The following is a 16,765-nucleotide window of genomic DNA, read 5'->3' as shown; positions in this document are numbered from 1 at the left end:
GTTCTTTTGGATAGAGTATCACTCACCAACCCTTGGGTATACAGGAAAATTCAGCCTAGATCTTCTTTTGGATCAGATCTTTGTTGTGCTTGAAGTTTCAATCTGGATTGAGGTGAGAAGCTCTATCCGGGTCACTGCACCAAAACTGTTGGAAATCTCAGAAGCATAGACCAGGAGACTTTGGGATCTCTTGAAGCAGAAGTTACTCTTTATTGAGAAACACGCTGTGCGTCGCTGTGGTCATCCAAAATCTGACTAAGGCAGTGACTTGGTAGTTCATATACATTCAAGGGGGAGGGATACATAGAGTAGAGGTGTGGACGATCTAAACAAAGCATGCAAATGCAATACAGGAATCAGCCCATTCCCTACATTTCCCAGCCATGATCTAATCAGCATAAATGTGCCATTCAAATGCATAGGTGCTAATCCAATCAGTCTGACAGTATCGCCCATACCTTTACATTATCATAGAGACAAAGGCACTGCTGTATCTTGAGCTTGTCCTGCCAAATGGTCAGGATGTAGGATCCGCAGATCTTAAACAGATTCTTAAATTTGTAATCCCACATAAGCCAATTATAAGTGTTTACATTTTAGAACTGTCTGGAGGATTTCACTGATTTCATCAAGTTCTAAAGGTCAATCTACAGTGTCTTTATTACAATATAGATGCTCCAGCACCAGTAATTGTAATTTGTGTCGGGTGTAAAAATAACACGCAAAATCAAAACGAGACTTCATACCTTTGTAATCAAATAGCGATCATGAGATGAATCCAATCTGTGGCACTTGGGTAAAATGTCCACGAGTGTCTACTGAAAAAAGTACTTTTCGTCCACAAAAGTGTTAAATCCATGAAATATTGATATATTATCCATTGTTTGCATCATATTTCTTCTGAATGATCTGCTCTCCATCATTGTTCTTCAAGAAATGATGCAACCTGAGCACCGTTTATGTTGTAAAACTGTATATAATCGATATCTCACAAACGAGCCTGTGCCCAAAGTATAATTTTTCAAAATGCAGCAGTTTTAGTTATAATATCCATTTCATATCCTCCCGCCCTTGTCATTGTAGTAAATCTGGTGAACAAAACTTTGCCAATGCCACAATACAACAACGTGTGTTCTGTTTATCTTCCACATGCGTGCACATGTACACAGACGCAAATCTGTCTCGATTCTTGAGTATTAACGCAGCAAGCCATATTATTTTATAATTGTATAACATAATCCCGAAAAAAGCACAAACACAGCAGAGATGCCAAATTCAGCGGCTGAAATTAGCTGAGGTGACATGATGGCCATGCCCTTAATTATGCAGAACTTTAAGGCTTAACATATTTAAAATGGTGATGATACACGGGGGCACTTTCCCACTGAGAATGAGCAACAAATTTCTATCTGAATACGTTAGATCTGTCGTAGTCAACTTTTTGAGATCCTCCAATCAGAATGTTAGCAGCCGATCATGTGACCGGTTCTGAGATTTCAGAAACAATTCAAACAGATGGCGGCCTCTCAGCGGTAGTGGAGCGGAGAAAAGTAGCGTGAACTTATATCTTTTTACGCTAGTAAGTTGTCATGCGTCAACCCAAAACAGGGAATTTACCTCATATACCAACAATTGTCCAATGTAATGTGTGTAAGCTGTAATTAAGCCATTGAATGTTTTCAGTTTAAATACTAAAAGGACCATTGCCCAGCAACATTGCTTAAAAAGTGTATCATCACCTTCAGAGTTGTCATTAAGGGCAAAATTAGCTGTATAGACCAAATCCACATTTTGTACCAGCTGTAATTATGTTTTTTTCTGCTGTAAAGTTGGCCATTTTAACATGAGGGTCAATGAGATTCTGCTCTCTTTTGGAGCCTGTCCCTAGCGGCCAGTCAATGTATTGCAGTTTAAGTCACTTCCGTATTGGATTCACGAGAAACTGGGGGAGGTTTCCGCTTGATCTAACCTGGCAAAATCAGGACATGCCATACCCACGTCACTCGCCTGTGTGTGTCTCTTCATATCCGTAAATAAAGAAAAGTTGCTCCGGCTACTTTGACACATGTACGGTGTGGGAGTGGCATAGGTTAGTTGTCACAACCAGCGAGAAAGGTTGACATGGAGCACGCTAAATCTCAAACCTCAGAGGAATTAGAACAGAGGAGTCTGCTGGCAAAAAGAGACTGAGACGGAGCTCGTAATAGAATGAGAATCAACATGGGCTTGGCTTTTCAGATTTGAAATGTTGTAAAAGCAATGAGGAGATGCCGTTTTTATTACTCAACAGGCAAGTGAGATTAGGTATTTTATTGAACAGATAAATTGCAATATGTAGCTCTCTAACAGAGTTCATTTTAAAGCATTATCTATTGTAAAGGATCGTATTAATTTGCACTTACACAGGGGCAAAATACAACCATAAATGTTCTTACGAAAATGTGTGCATGCAGTTTTGATTCTAACCAGAAGTTAAATAGTGTACATTTAATTGTGCGTTATTTTTTTGCTATTATTTTATCAAATTGTGCAATTCTGAATTTGAAAACAAGAATGCATTTGTCATGTATTTCTGTTTTCTCAACAGATATTTTCATTTTGTTGGGGGTGATTCTCTCAGTGCTATTACTGGCATTTATCTACTGGAGATACAGAGGTATGTGAACACAATCACACGTTCTTCACAGATATACTCGTAAATGACCAGCTAATGGAGCTGTAAACTCTTGAAACACTATAGAATAATGGGTACAAAACCAATGACTATTGAAAACCAACATTTAGATGAATTTCTCTGATGACATTAAAACATTCTGGCTAAAATGTTTTATGTTGTAGGAGGCAGAAATGTGAAAACGGTGATCAGGGATGAAGAAGAACTAAATAGAGAACAAGACAATCAGGTCAGCACAAACTCACTATTGCACAATGGTTTCACAACTTCTCGAATACTGTGTCAGCAATCACACCATCTTTTCCTGTTTCTCCAGGATGACGTGACGTATTCTGCTGTAGTCCATGTTAAAACTGCAGCAACACCAATTCACATAGAGAGTGACCCAGCTGAGCACACTGAGTACGCTCCAATCAAAGTTAAATGCTAAACGTCAAGAAAGAATATAGTCAATTTAATGGTGAACATTTTAAAGAGATTGAAACAATCATGTACATTTTATTATTGAGGGTTTTGTGTAACTTCAGTTTAAGAAGAAAACCTATTCATTGTTTGGAGAATGATTTTCAGAATGATTGCATTTTAAAAGCAGGAATAGAGAATTAAGGAGTTGCATGTTTCTAGTTTCAGAAAGCTGAGCACTAATAGAGGAACAAGAAATGAGTCACACTGTGTACATGTGCTTTCACCAAATGATCTCATAGCGTGACTCAATTCTCCCAAACCATAGTGTCGGATTTAGCAGTTGACATATTTGATCTTTAAATTTGCCATGAAATGATTATTGATTTCATAGTGAACAATTCATCCATATGTTTCATATTTTAAAACTTTTTTCCTAAAATGTAAATTCAAGATTTCTTAACTTTGTCTTAACTTCTTCTAATGAAAATAATAGAATTATCTCTGGTAAGAAATTCTTCGTTTCAGTCTTTCATAAGATGAATAAGTGACTTGTTTACCAAGTCAGCCTCATTGTTTTTTTGTTTTTTTACATTTATTATTAGTATGGTATTATTACCAATATGTTTTTATTTGACAGAAACAGGGTTACTGTCCAAAGGGGGGAAAATTATATTATTATAAAAGTAATAATAGTATTTATCCATGTGATTATTTGATGAGCTGTGATATTGAGGTTTAACAGAAGGGAAGAGAATATTTGTCTTTTTTTGGTTTGGTTTTGTATTTTTGTTTTATCACTTGCTATTATGCACTGATTGCTGTGTGGTTTGTCTCTTCTGTTAAAGTGGACTTATACTAGTCTCATAGTAACTGTGGGTAAATAACTGGTAAACTGTTTAAGAGGTTCTTTTTTAAGTACATGTCAGAGTTAATGATTTTTGTGGAATAAATTTGTACTATTTTTATACACACACTTGCGGTCTTTGCACTTGACCACTTGTTTACATGACGTATTTCCTGTATTTGGCTCAAGTGTTCAAGTGGGTGTGAAGACCGCAAGTGTGTGTAGAACTTTTGATTGCCCGATGGGACACACTTATAGTCTTGCAAAAAATGCAAGTGTTTACAGCTTTTATTATTATTTTCTTTAGTACTTTGCATTTTAAAATACACTTCTAAATGTCTGTTCAGTGGTCACTATGCAACTAACAGAAGACACTATTTTAAAATGGTGGTGCTTCCTTAAAATGTTGTACAAAATACACACAGCCCACTCATCTTTGCATCAATAAAATCCATGATAATTTATATTTTACTACTTTATTATATGTAATATATAATTAACTTACAATCAAATGTTTTCCATGACATCTCACGATTTCAGGGCATGTGAATTCCCAAACATAGTGCATGATGGGATACGCTAGCCTCGAATACTGCTCAGAAGTGGTATTCAAGATAGTGTGGGTTTAGTGTGCATTAAGAGCACTGCACTTGGGCATGTTTAAGACATTGGACAGTCTTGCGCACTTACTTCCTGTTGCGTGCACGGGCTCTCAAGTGGCCGAGACCGCAAGTGTGGGTGTTTGGACAAGGCTTCTGTCTTTAATCCCATCAGAACCAGCAGGGTCCTTCATATTATTGTATTTCCTTTTGGTTTAATTCTCTTTTTGGGTGTATTTATTTTATTTTTCCTGGGTAGAGAAATAACCTAGGTGTAGTCAGGGGTTTCTTTTTCTACTTTTAGCCAAAGGTTACATATACATCATTATAATTGCACTGAAAATTACAACAAATAAAGTATGTTGATTATATACACACCATTTCTCTGTCTCACATGAAGCCAATGTCAGCGTCAACATTTGTTTTACTTCTGTATTTGGGGCCTTTTCCACAAGTGAGGGAGGAAGTTTCCACAGATTTGTGAGGACACATTTGTCAGCGTCAATGTGTGTGAAGTTGTTCATTTCCTCCAGAAGCCGATAAATAAAAAAAGAAAAGTAGAGATGCAGAATCATGCTCTTCATAATTCAAAGGTAATTTGAATTAAACCAAGTTAAACTTCTTAATCCTTGAAGGAAAAAAAACCCACCACCACTTGCAAAGGCAAGGGATCTGACAAAGAACCAAATGTACTCGGCCCTGTATTTTTTTTGTTCTTTTGAGCCTCTTATGAGGTCCAAATTTGGTCTCAGCTTTCTTGACTCCAAAGTGCGCTCCCTTAATAATCCCTAAAAAAATGACATTTCAGTTCATCGCGATATCACAAAGCCCTGTTATTATCATTGAATCTTTCATAACATCTACACTTTGTTTGTAATAATCAGGATTTGCCAGCATGCAGAATTCAGCACTGAACAAAACTCAGACGTTATGAGTGGCGCAGTGGATGCTATCTTAAATGCATATGATTGGACATTGCGTGCAAGAAATCAACACGTGTCTGTGATTGACTATATTGCGCAACATTGCAAAAGCATGTTATAAATAGAAACTGTGCCTGTAAATCATTTTTATTTTGTTTTAGTTGCTTTGTGCAGTAGATGAATAACGTTTTATTTGTTTTTAGATGTTTTATTTTTGGATATTTCTATTTATATATGACCCAAAATAACTGAGCAGTATTATTTCAAACCGGATGTGTGTCATGAGGCTCAGTGCAAGTAGGCCTAGTCCATTAGGAGCAAAAGATCTGCCTTTAACCCATGTGCACTGTTCGTTTGGGGTGGACACTTGTGCTGTTTGAGGTCTCCAGAGAACCCAGGCAACAAAATGTTTTTTTTTTTTTTTTTAACTAAATAATTTTTTTTTTTTTTTTTTTTTTTTTAAACAAATGTAGTTTTACTCAGTTTTTAATGTTTTTACTCCACATTTTTGTGCGGTTTGTTGGAGAAATTATAATATTTTTTTTTATAAATAAAGAAAATAGTTTTTTATACAAAAAAAGACCCACATTTCTAACTTTAATTCATGGGCATAGCATGGATAATTTGTCATTGTTTAGTTTAAGTTTTTTGCCCATCTTTTGGAAAATGCATTTTTAAAAGTAAACAATATCACTTTATCCAGTAGATGGCTGTTCCACTATTTAACTGACTGACAGACATCTTTTCACAAGGATTTTTGCAGTTGGATTCATATAATGAAGTCACAATTTTAACAAAAGTTTAACATTTTAGCATTCAATTATTTGTTTCATTATGATTAGAATCAAACCTGGACAAGATAGAAAAATTTGAAAGAGAAAAATTTGAGTCTTTAGAGTATTTATTTCAAACATCTTTTTCATTTAATTCTAAAAATTTAATCTACACTTCAGTTATTAAATAAACAGAACAAAAATTGACTTTAATTAGTAAATATGTGGCCTCACAGATAAGGTTTTAGATTAATCCCAGATAAAAATGCATATCTTGGACTGGCATATCTTAAAATATGTCAGTGAAATCAACTTATTTGATATTTTGTAAAACGCAGTATTCCAAAATGGATCTTTACAAAGTGTTCGTCATGCAGCATATCATATCATGTAATTATAGTATTTATTTGGATGTTTACATTTGATTCTGAATAAGTTTGATAGTGCTCTGTGGCTAAAGCTAACATTACACACTGTTGGAGAGATTTATAAAGAATGAAGTTGTGTTTATGAATTATACAGACTGCAAGTGTTTAAAAATGAAATTAACGACATGACTCTGTGAATACAGTAAGAAACGATGGTAACTTTAACCACATTTAACAGTACATTAGCAACATGCTAACGAAACATTTAGAAAGACAATTTACAAATATCACTAAAAATATCATGATATCATGGATCATGTCAGTTATTATTGCTCCATCTGCCATTTTTCGCTATTGTCCTTGCTTGCTTACCTGCATAAAGTCTGTTAATTCGCTGTGCTGCTCCAGACGTTAATACTGGCTTGTCTAATGCCTTGAACATGGGCTGGCATATGCAAATATTGGGGGCGTACATATTAATGATCCCGAATGTTACGTAACAGTCAGTGTTATGTTGAGATTCGCCTGTTCTTTAGAGGTCTTTTGCACAAATCAAATTTACATAAGAAGGAGGAAACAATGGTGTTTGAGACTCACTGTATGTCATTTCCATGTACTGAACTCTTGTTATTCAACTATGCCGAAGTAAACTCAATTTTCAATTCTATGGCATCTTTAAGTCAAGCCATGTCAAGCCACATCTTTATTTATTTTTTTTTTTTCATGTTTGGAATTTTAAACTGCACTTGGGTTCTCACTACACTTGCCTCCAGTGGACTCTGTTACATGCTCCCAGATATGAAAACCTTTATTGTTGCTTATCTGTTGCTCTCTCAAAAAAAAACATGATTGTGCATTTTTTTTGTCTGATTCAATACGAAAAAGGAATATTTTGCAAAATTGCAATGTAAAGGTTTTTTTTTTTTTTTTTTTAAGAATTAACAGGTTACTTAGTGTGCGTAATCTTTTGCAAAGGAGAAACCTCTACAAAAGCGATCCTGGTAGGAAATAAAATTCCAGTATTTTAATCATGCCGTCCAATGTTTTGAGCACAACAGAGTCAGCTGAACACCATGCTTGTGCACTCGAGGCTATGGCTGGAGCTCAGCAACCCTTTGCCCGCCAGTAACTCCCTTATCTTCTACAACATTCCCCTACGTACCAGCAACAGCAGCTTTGACACCTCAGTCAACCACAGTAACCTCCTCATAACTCTCAACCTCAGTCACCTGCCTCTTCCTCTGGACACTCACCCTCTTACCAGAATTTGTAGGTCATACATTATGGTGCATTCAAGTCATGTCAAAAAAGATCGTATTTACGAGCTGAATGCACACATGAATGCCACCACAATGTCGTAAATACGAGTGGGGAGCTCGGGATTTTCTTTAAGCCCCGATCTGTACGAGTTGAGGGCGTGTCACTGAGAAACACAAGGAAATACCATAATACTTACAGGTATTTAGCAGTGACATTGTCAGGCTTTTCTGTTTACAACGAAGTAAGCTAATTCCCAGCAAAAAATACGATAGCATCATCATATAACAATATAATATGTAACGATAACGTTTACAATGGCTTCATAAATTAATTAAAAACATAAAAAAGCAACATAAAACCAATGCACATTCTTTGCTCTACATTTTCTAGTAGAAGTAGAAGTGTTGTTATTCTGTGTAATTAATTTAGAAAAGGCACACCGCCATCATAATCCGACGAAAGTGACTTGAACACACCTACTATCATAAACGCGACTTCCCACCTCGTAAATACGAACTTCCATATCATGCAAACCTCATTACAAATATGCCTTTCTCTGCAAATCACACACATATACTAGAAAATGTTGTTCATTACCATTTCCATTGTTCCCTATTGTTATGGTTAATGGCAATTTACTGGTTATTTTTTTCTAGTAAAACATTCTTACAGCAAGTTCACAGATGCTGTCCATAAAGATACAATATGGCCATTTTTTATGTTAATTTTAATGGCAAATGTACAAGTTGTTTCAAGCCATCCCTCTCCTTTAGTAATGCAACAAATCTTCTGGTAAGATACAGAAATGTTAGTCTGGCTATCACCAGACCAAGCTCAATTTAAAATTGAACATTGGTCTGGAGAGTCTGTATGGATTTTCTGCTGTACAAGAGTCCTTCAACCAATCAGATCAACGATCCGGGTGTTTGCAGAAGCAGCAATGGCATCGAACGATTTTTGCAGGTTGTGCCAAAAACATGAAAGTGAGTGGTATTTACACCCAGTCGAGCGATTTGTTTGCTAAACTAAATAAGTCATTCAGCATCGTCGAGAGGTTAAAAGGCGACTCTGATACTGTTCTGGTTCAGTGTAAATGAACGCGGAATATAGCCGCCCTAAACTACGTCATTGTCATGACAACCAAAAAGAATTCCAGTCAGCTCAGGCGGCGCGAGATTCAAGAAGCAGGAGACGAAACATATAGAGCAAATAATAAAAATATTGTCTACCAACAAGGGGCATTGAAGTAAAAGAGTCCTGTACTCACATCGTGAAGCAAACCACCAAAATAACAGCAGAGAATCGTCGTGTGTCATCAATTGGCTTTCGCCGTTTGTAATCTTCCTATGAAGAGACTGTCGGATCAGCGCTCTGCTACATTTCTCTCAGATAAGGTAAATGCTTAACACAATCGGCGTTACTGTGATTGTGCATTGTTATATTGGAGTGACGGGTAGATCAGATTGAGTTTGAAAACTGCTTGCCGTCGCTTCTCTATCGTCATCGTGATATACCCGCCAATAGCGAGCAAGGTGGATAAGCCTTGGTTCCCGCAAAAATGTAAGAGATGCAGCAGAATTGAATGTACGGGTTTCCAGACTGAGTTGCCGGGCGAAATCAAATCGCCGGCAGATCAGGCTGGGTTTACCCAGACTACAGAAATGTAACATCTGTACTGTCTTTTCATTTGGCAGAGTGACAGCTGACTTCAAGCCATTTATTTTTGTTATAATTCAAAATAACTGATATTTTGTATAATTTGTGTCCAAAAATTTTGAAATAAAGGGATTATTTGAAAGAACATAAATGGCTCTTACTCTATTCTTCAAACTGCAATAATAGAAATAAAGGTAAATGTTTAAGGGTGTTTTTTTAGTCAGGTGGGTAACCTCAGAGGCCTGAACAGATAATTCACTAGAGCCTCAAGAGCCAGAACATCAGACATAAAGGAGTAGTACTACATGAACACTTTAGCCACTACTATTAATAGTCTATATAAGAATTTCAGAGACCACATATCTTGCAAACTAATTATATAAAGCTGTACAGATATTGTTAGTGTACTGTGGATCAACAAATTAATTTTCATGCATTTATTTGTTACATGTTAGGTCATTCAGTGATTCACACTGATGCAAATTGATTAAAAAAGGCATAATCAGATTATAAAACATTAAAGAAAAAACATACATTACACTCACAATAAATTATTTTCTCCAGCTTTTACATCACTTTAGTATACTGAATAAAAAAAGAATGAAAAAAATGTGAAATTGACCGGCACTGAAAGCAGAGGGGGAAACACGAGCCCTTTCTAGTTCATGAAATAAACAGTGCTTTAAATTTTTCAGGTAGGCTACTTTAGGTCTATTTTCTTGACCTGGCCTGGGGACACTGCACATTTTGTTTAGGTGCATTCCATTCGACCGTAAGTGGACTACCAAGTGGACTTCACAGGGTATTTCACCACAAAGAATCTGATTATCGATGCAGATCTATGTATTTATTGACTAATGTAAATTTTCTTGACTAACAATATATGTGAGTTAAGGATGAATCTATTATAATTAACATGAGGTCTATGTCATATCTCATCTCTAAATAGATGTGTTTTAACCCTCTGGAGTCTGAGGCTGATTTGGGCCCTAGAGAAGTTTTGACATGCCCTGACATTTGTGCTTTTTTCTGTTGTTCATAAACATATTAATGACAAAAGTGTCATTACACTGTATTCAGCACAAACTAGGCTACAATAATATGTGAGGAACATGTATGTACATGTTTGTATTTTTGAAGGAATAACGTTTATGCGTGTTTATTGAAAAAAAAACTTAAAGTGCATATTGCAGGTTAAACATTTTTTTCGAGATGAGTATATAACCTTGTACAAAAATACCATATAAAAAGGTACTGCAGGGTTTAAAAATGTTTTGCAGGACATAAGGGCATGAATTTAGTAGATAAAGTGACGGTCTCTATGAAAACCGCTTTTTTTTTCAGTGTCGCATCATTTTACGTCACTAAAGGGAGTCGATCGCTGAGCTCTGTGTTGACTCAGTGCAGAGTAGGCTGGTATTCAGTGACATAATTCAGTTTTGAATTATGTGCTGGTAATGTATACTCCAATTTCATTCATGCCATGTATATACTGTAAACGTATACATTCAAGTTCACACAACTACATAATCATGGCGTCATATACATCCTCACACTATCAGTGATCGGCACGGAATAAACTCATAACACAGAATTAATAAATAAAGGATAACATTACATGAAACACATACAGTAACACTACTATGTTCGGCCGCCGGCGGGAGACATGATCACGGATCCGTCAGAGATGCAGCTCGATGAACACGTGAATTGTGCACCGTAAGTCTTTTTTTAAATTTTTTTTTTATTATTATTTCATTTGCTTACTACCAAATCAGTCGTGAAGAGAAAGCGCTATATCACGTAACTTTAGTGTGGACGGATATTAACGCGTGTGTGACATACGCCTGATCAAGGTTTATTAGATTCTGTTATTAGTAATCAATAACGTTGCTCCTAGATGACCAATAGCTTTGCTATTGCCTGATTCATGATAATAATCTGTACAATACTGTGATCTGAGCACATATCGTTAGCTAAGCTAACATCGGTCGCTGCCCTGTTCTCCACTGGTTCTCACACAACAGCTCAATTTGTCTCTTTTGACTGTTGTTCTGTCTAATTCTGGCATGTCGCTGCTCTCTTGACCACATAGCAGGCTAATTGTATGGCTGTGGTTAGTTATACGAGTATGAATAAACATTTACAATGTCCAAACTGTCATTGCGATCCATTGTTTTCCTATTGTTTATATTGATTGCGCTCCCTTGAGTTACATCACTTCCGATTTGGCATTTTTCAGATGCGAAGTAAAATTCTCTCACAAAAGAACGACTCCAGAAGCCTATGTAGCGTATTTATACGTGTTTTTTCATACATTATTTTTCTATACATTGAATCACTGAAGCTCTAACCTGCAATATGCCCTTTAAGTCACTGAAATAAGGCCCAAAAAAAATTCAATCTGTGTTCACAAGACTTCTGGGTATTGGAGGTTGTAGACTAGAGTTTTTGCTTCAAAATTATGTAAAAATGATCCTGCCTACTCGTTCATTTATAACAATATATTGATTTAGTTTTTGTAAGACACTTTTTGTCAAGAAACACAGTATGCATGGAGGTGTGAATCATCATGAATAATGGATGATTTACACCTGGGAAGACAAAATACACCATTTTAATCTGTGGAATATCTTCTTTTATTTGTGTACACTCAGAGTAAAAAAAAAATGTTGTGCTTTTTGTAAAATAAAGAAAACTAACATGATGTGTGATCTATCATCTCCCTCTGAACGAAGTCCAATCTGATAGTTCTCAGAAAATGAACTGTAACTTAGTGAATACTAATCACAAAAAAAATTAGACTTATGTCTAAAAAAACGTTGAAATGTCAGGTTTTAAATCGTGTAAGTCAACTCGAAAACAAATATTTTGTTTATGTAATCTGTATGAAAAGAGAGCCATGTCAGAAGTCTGTGATTCAGTTCATTATCCGCTAATACGGCCACGCCCACGGAGCCAGCACTATTCAGGCGCAAATTCAGTCAATATGAATAGCCATAGTTAGCGATCTCTGGCCTCTGTTAGTTTGGTTAGTTCCTGGATTGCCTATTCTTCTTTAGTAGGCATTTGTGGACTAAAGGTGCACAGAGCACCCTCCGGCTGCAAGTATGAATTGAAAACACAGTATCCAGCGTTCATAGTGATGACAATAAATATTGAATAAATATTACTCCTCTGTATAGAAAATTGACATAAACATATGAGAATTCATCAATATTTCTCCAAATGTGCATGCTTTTAAGCTAAAAGCCTATATGAAATGCCATAGAGGTAACATAATTGTTCAGACACTTTGCATCACAGAAATACATTATATTTTAAAGTATATAATAGAATACCATTATTTTAAATTGTAATAATATTTCACAGTATTGCTGTTTTTTCTGTATGTTTGATATACACCATGCTGAGCTTGAGACATGATCACAGAGGGTTTTTTCACAGCCTACCTGTCTGAAAGAGCTCATTAATATGCAGGTCATTACAGCTCTTTATGCGATTCTTTTGTCTTCTCAGGTGTAAATGACCCATTATTCATGATGATTCACGCCTCCACACATACTGTGTTTCTTGACCAAAGATGTTTTAGAAAATTTAAATCTCTCCATTGTTTTATATGAAGGAGTAGGAAGGATAATTTTTACATAATTTTGAAGCAAAAACTCTAGTCTACAACCTCCAATACCCAGAAGTCTTGTGAATACAGATTTAATATTATTTTTTTGGCCTTATTTCAGTGACTTAAGTTTTTTGTTTTTTCAATAACCACGCATAAACGTTATTCCTTCAAAAATACAAACATGTACATACATGTTCCTCACATATTGTGGTAGCCTAGTTTTTGCTGAATACAGTGTAATGACACTATTGTCATTTACATGTTTATGAACAACTGAAAAAAGCACAAATGTCAGGGCATGTCAAAACTTCTCCAGGCCCCAAATCAGCCTCAGACTCCAGAGGGTTAAAATATAATGTTTTTCTGTGTATTTCTGTGTCTGAACAATTATCAGAATCAGAATCAGAATCAGAAAGAGCTTTATTGCCAGGTATGTTGTTTACACATACTAGGAATTTGTTTTAGTGACAGAAGCTCCACAGTGCAACAGAGTAACAGTGACAAGACAAGACACATAATAAAAAGGAATAAAATAATAATATACAAATTTACAAGATAGACAAAGTGCAAAAAAAGCAAAAGACAATATATATTATAGACAATTGTATGTACAATTATGTGTGCAAATTGAGATATAAATAAGTGTTTTAAGTAAATAAAGTGTAATAGTTGTGTGTTCTGTGTTTGTCAAGTGTTCATGAGATGGATTGCTTGAGGGAAGAAACTGTTCCTGTGTCTGGTCGTTCTGGTGCTCAGGGCTCTGTAGCGTCGACCGGATGGCAACAGTTCAAAGAGGGAGTGTGCTGGATGTGAGGGGTCCAGAGTGATCTTCTTTGCCCTTTTTCTCACTCTGGATAAGTACAGTTCTTGGAGAGTGGGGAGGGTTGTGCCAATGATTCGCTCAGCAGACCGGACTACCCTCTGTAGTCTTCTGAGGTCAGATTTGGTAGCTGAGCTGAACCAGACGGTAATTGAAGTGCAGAGGATGGATTCGATGATGGCAGAGTAGAACTGTTTCAGCAGCTCCTGTGGCAGGTTGAACTTCCTCAGCTGGCGAAGGAAGTACAACCTCTGCTGGGCCTTTTTCACAATGGACTCGATGTGGTTGTCCCACTTCAGGTCCTGGGAGATGGTGGTGCCCAGGAACCTGAATGACTCCACTGCTGCCACAGTGCTGTTCATGATGGTGAGTGGGGGGAGAGCAGGGGGGTTTCTCCTGAAGTCCACGGTCATCTCCACTGTCTTGAGCGTGTTGAGCTCCAGGTTGTTAAGACTGCACCAGACAGCCAGCTGTTCAACCTCCAGTCTGTAAGCAGACTCGTCACCGTCCTGGATGAGGCCGATCAGTGTGGTGTCATCCGCAAACTTCAGGAGCTTGACAGAGGGGTCTTTAGAGGTGCAGTCATTGGTGTACAGGGAGAAGAGCAGTGGGGAGAGAACACAGCCCTGAGGGGCGCCGGTGCTGATGGTGAGGGTGCTGGATGAGAATTTTCCCAGCCTCACTAACTGCTGCCTGTCTGTTAGGAAGCTGGTGATCCACTGACAGACAGAGGTGGGCACGGAGAGCTGAGTTAGTTTAGGCTGGAGGAGTGATGGGACGATGGTGTTAAAAGCAGAGCTGAAGTCCACAAACAGGATCCTCACATAAGTCCCTGGTCTGTCCAGATGCTGGAGAACATAATGCAGTCCCATATTGACTGCATCATCCACAGACCTGTTTGCTCGGTAAGCAAACTGCAGGGGGTCCAGTAAGGGTCCAGTGATGTCCTTCAGATAAGCCAGAACCAGTCTTTCAAATGACTTCATGGCCACAGACGTTAGAGCCACAGGTCTGTAGTCATTTAGTCCAGTAATTTTGGGTTTCTTTGGGACGGGGATGATGGTGGAGCGTTTGAAGCATGAGGGGACTTCGCACAGCTCCAGTGATCTGTTGAAGATCTGTGTGAAGATGGGGCCAGCTGGTCAGCGCAGGTTTTCAGACAGGCTGGTGAAACGCTGTCTGGGCCTGGTGCCTTTCTTCTCTTGTTCTTTCTGAAGACCTGGCGCACGTCATCTTCACTGAACTGAATTGCAGGTGTGGGGGAGAGGGGGGTTGTTGGAGGTGTTAATGGTGATTTTTCAAACCTGCAATAAAACTCATTCAGATCGTCTGCCAGTCGTTGATTCTCCACAGAGCTGGGGGATGGTGTCTTGTAGTTTGTGATAACTTTCAGACCTTTCCACACTGAAGCTGTGTCATTAGAAGAGAACTGATTCCGAAGTTTATCAGAATAATTCCTCTTTGCCACTCTGATCTCCTTTTCCAGTGTGTATTTGGCCTGTTTGTACAAGACTCTGTCCCCTTTTCTGCGAGCATCTTCTTTGGCCTGACGGAGCTGGCTGAGTTTTGCAGTGAACCAGGGTTTGTCATTGTTATAAGTTAAATAGGTCTTTGTAGGAATGCACAGATCCTCACAGAAACTGATATATGATGTAACGGTCTCTGTGAGCTCGTCCAGATCGGTGGCAGCAGCTTCAAAAACACTCCAATCAGTCCATTCGAAACAGGCTTGTAAAGCCCACTCTGTTTCGGTGGTCCATCTCTTTACAGTCTTTGCTACAGGTTTAGCTGATTTCAGTTTCTGCCTGTAGGTTGGTATGAGATGAACTAGACAGTGATCAGAGAGCCCCAAAGCTGCCCGTGGGACAGAGTGATATGCATCCTTTATTGCTGTGTAACAATGGTCGAGTATATTACTGTCTCTGGTGGGACAGGTAACATGCTGTCTGTATTTGGGCAGTTCACGTGAAAGAATCGCTTTATTAAAGTCCCCGAGAATGATTAAAACAGAGTCCGGGTGTTGTTGCTCGCTCTCTGTGATCATATCAGCGAGTATCTGTAAAGCCGAGCTCACGTGCGCTTGCGGAGGAATGTAGACGCTCACCAGAATGAACGAGCAAAACTCCCGCGGCGAATAGAACGGTTTGCAGTTAATGAAGAGTGTTTCAAGATCTGGACAGCACATCTTCTTTAACACAGTTACATCTGAACACCACCTTTCGTTGATGTAAAAGCACGTCCCGCCGCCGCGTGATTTCCCCGTTGATTCTGCGTCGCGATCTGATCTAAACAGCTGAAAGCCCGGCAGACTTAACACGCTGTCCGGAATGGCGTCGTTCAGCCAGGTTTCCGTGAAGCACAGAGCAGCCGAGTTCGAGAAATCCTTATTTGTCCGGGAGAGCAGAAGGAGTTCGTCCGTTTTGTTGGGCAGAGAGCGGAGATTCGCCAGATGGATGCTAGGCAGCGGCGTTCTTAATCCGCGCTGTCTGAGCTTCACGAGGGCGCCGGCGCGCTTTCCCCGTCTGCGCGTCCTGAAGCGTCTAAACAGCGCTGCCGCTCCGCCGACTACAACATTCAGCAAAACGTCTGAATAATCGAAATCCGGTAAAAGATTTTGTGGTGTGTACTGCCGAATGTTCAGCAGTTCATCCCTGGTAAAACTGATGGTGTTTGAAAAACAGAAAACAGGAAAAACTAACAAAAACAGAACAAACACTGAAGAGCTAAGCACTGTGGCTGCCATGCGCGGCGCCATCTTGATCTAACTGGATTATGTAACTATGTAATTATGTAACCTCTATGGCATTTCATATAGACTTTT

At 38.2% G+C, this 16,765-nt stretch overlaps 1 protein-coding gene across 1 annotated transcript in view; it reads left to right on the top strand.

Annotated features, from left to right (window-relative positions):
* The window catches only part of LOC125244922 (junctional adhesion molecule-like), a 100,701-nt gene that overhangs the window by 7,642 nt on the left and 76,294 nt on the right, over positions 1-16,765 (top strand). The gene's annotated exons all lie outside the window — the stretch shown is intronic.

This window comes from Megalobrama amblycephala, linkage group LG14 (assembly GCF_018812025.1).
Source record: "Megalobrama amblycephala isolate DHTTF-2021 linkage group LG14, ASM1881202v1, whole genome shotgun sequence".
NCBI lineage: Eukaryota > Metazoa > Chordata > Actinopteri > Cypriniformes > Xenocyprididae > Megalobrama > Megalobrama amblycephala.
The sequence above is the reverse complement of the archived record's forward strand: the minus strand, read 5'-3'. Positions and strand labels throughout refer to the sequence as shown.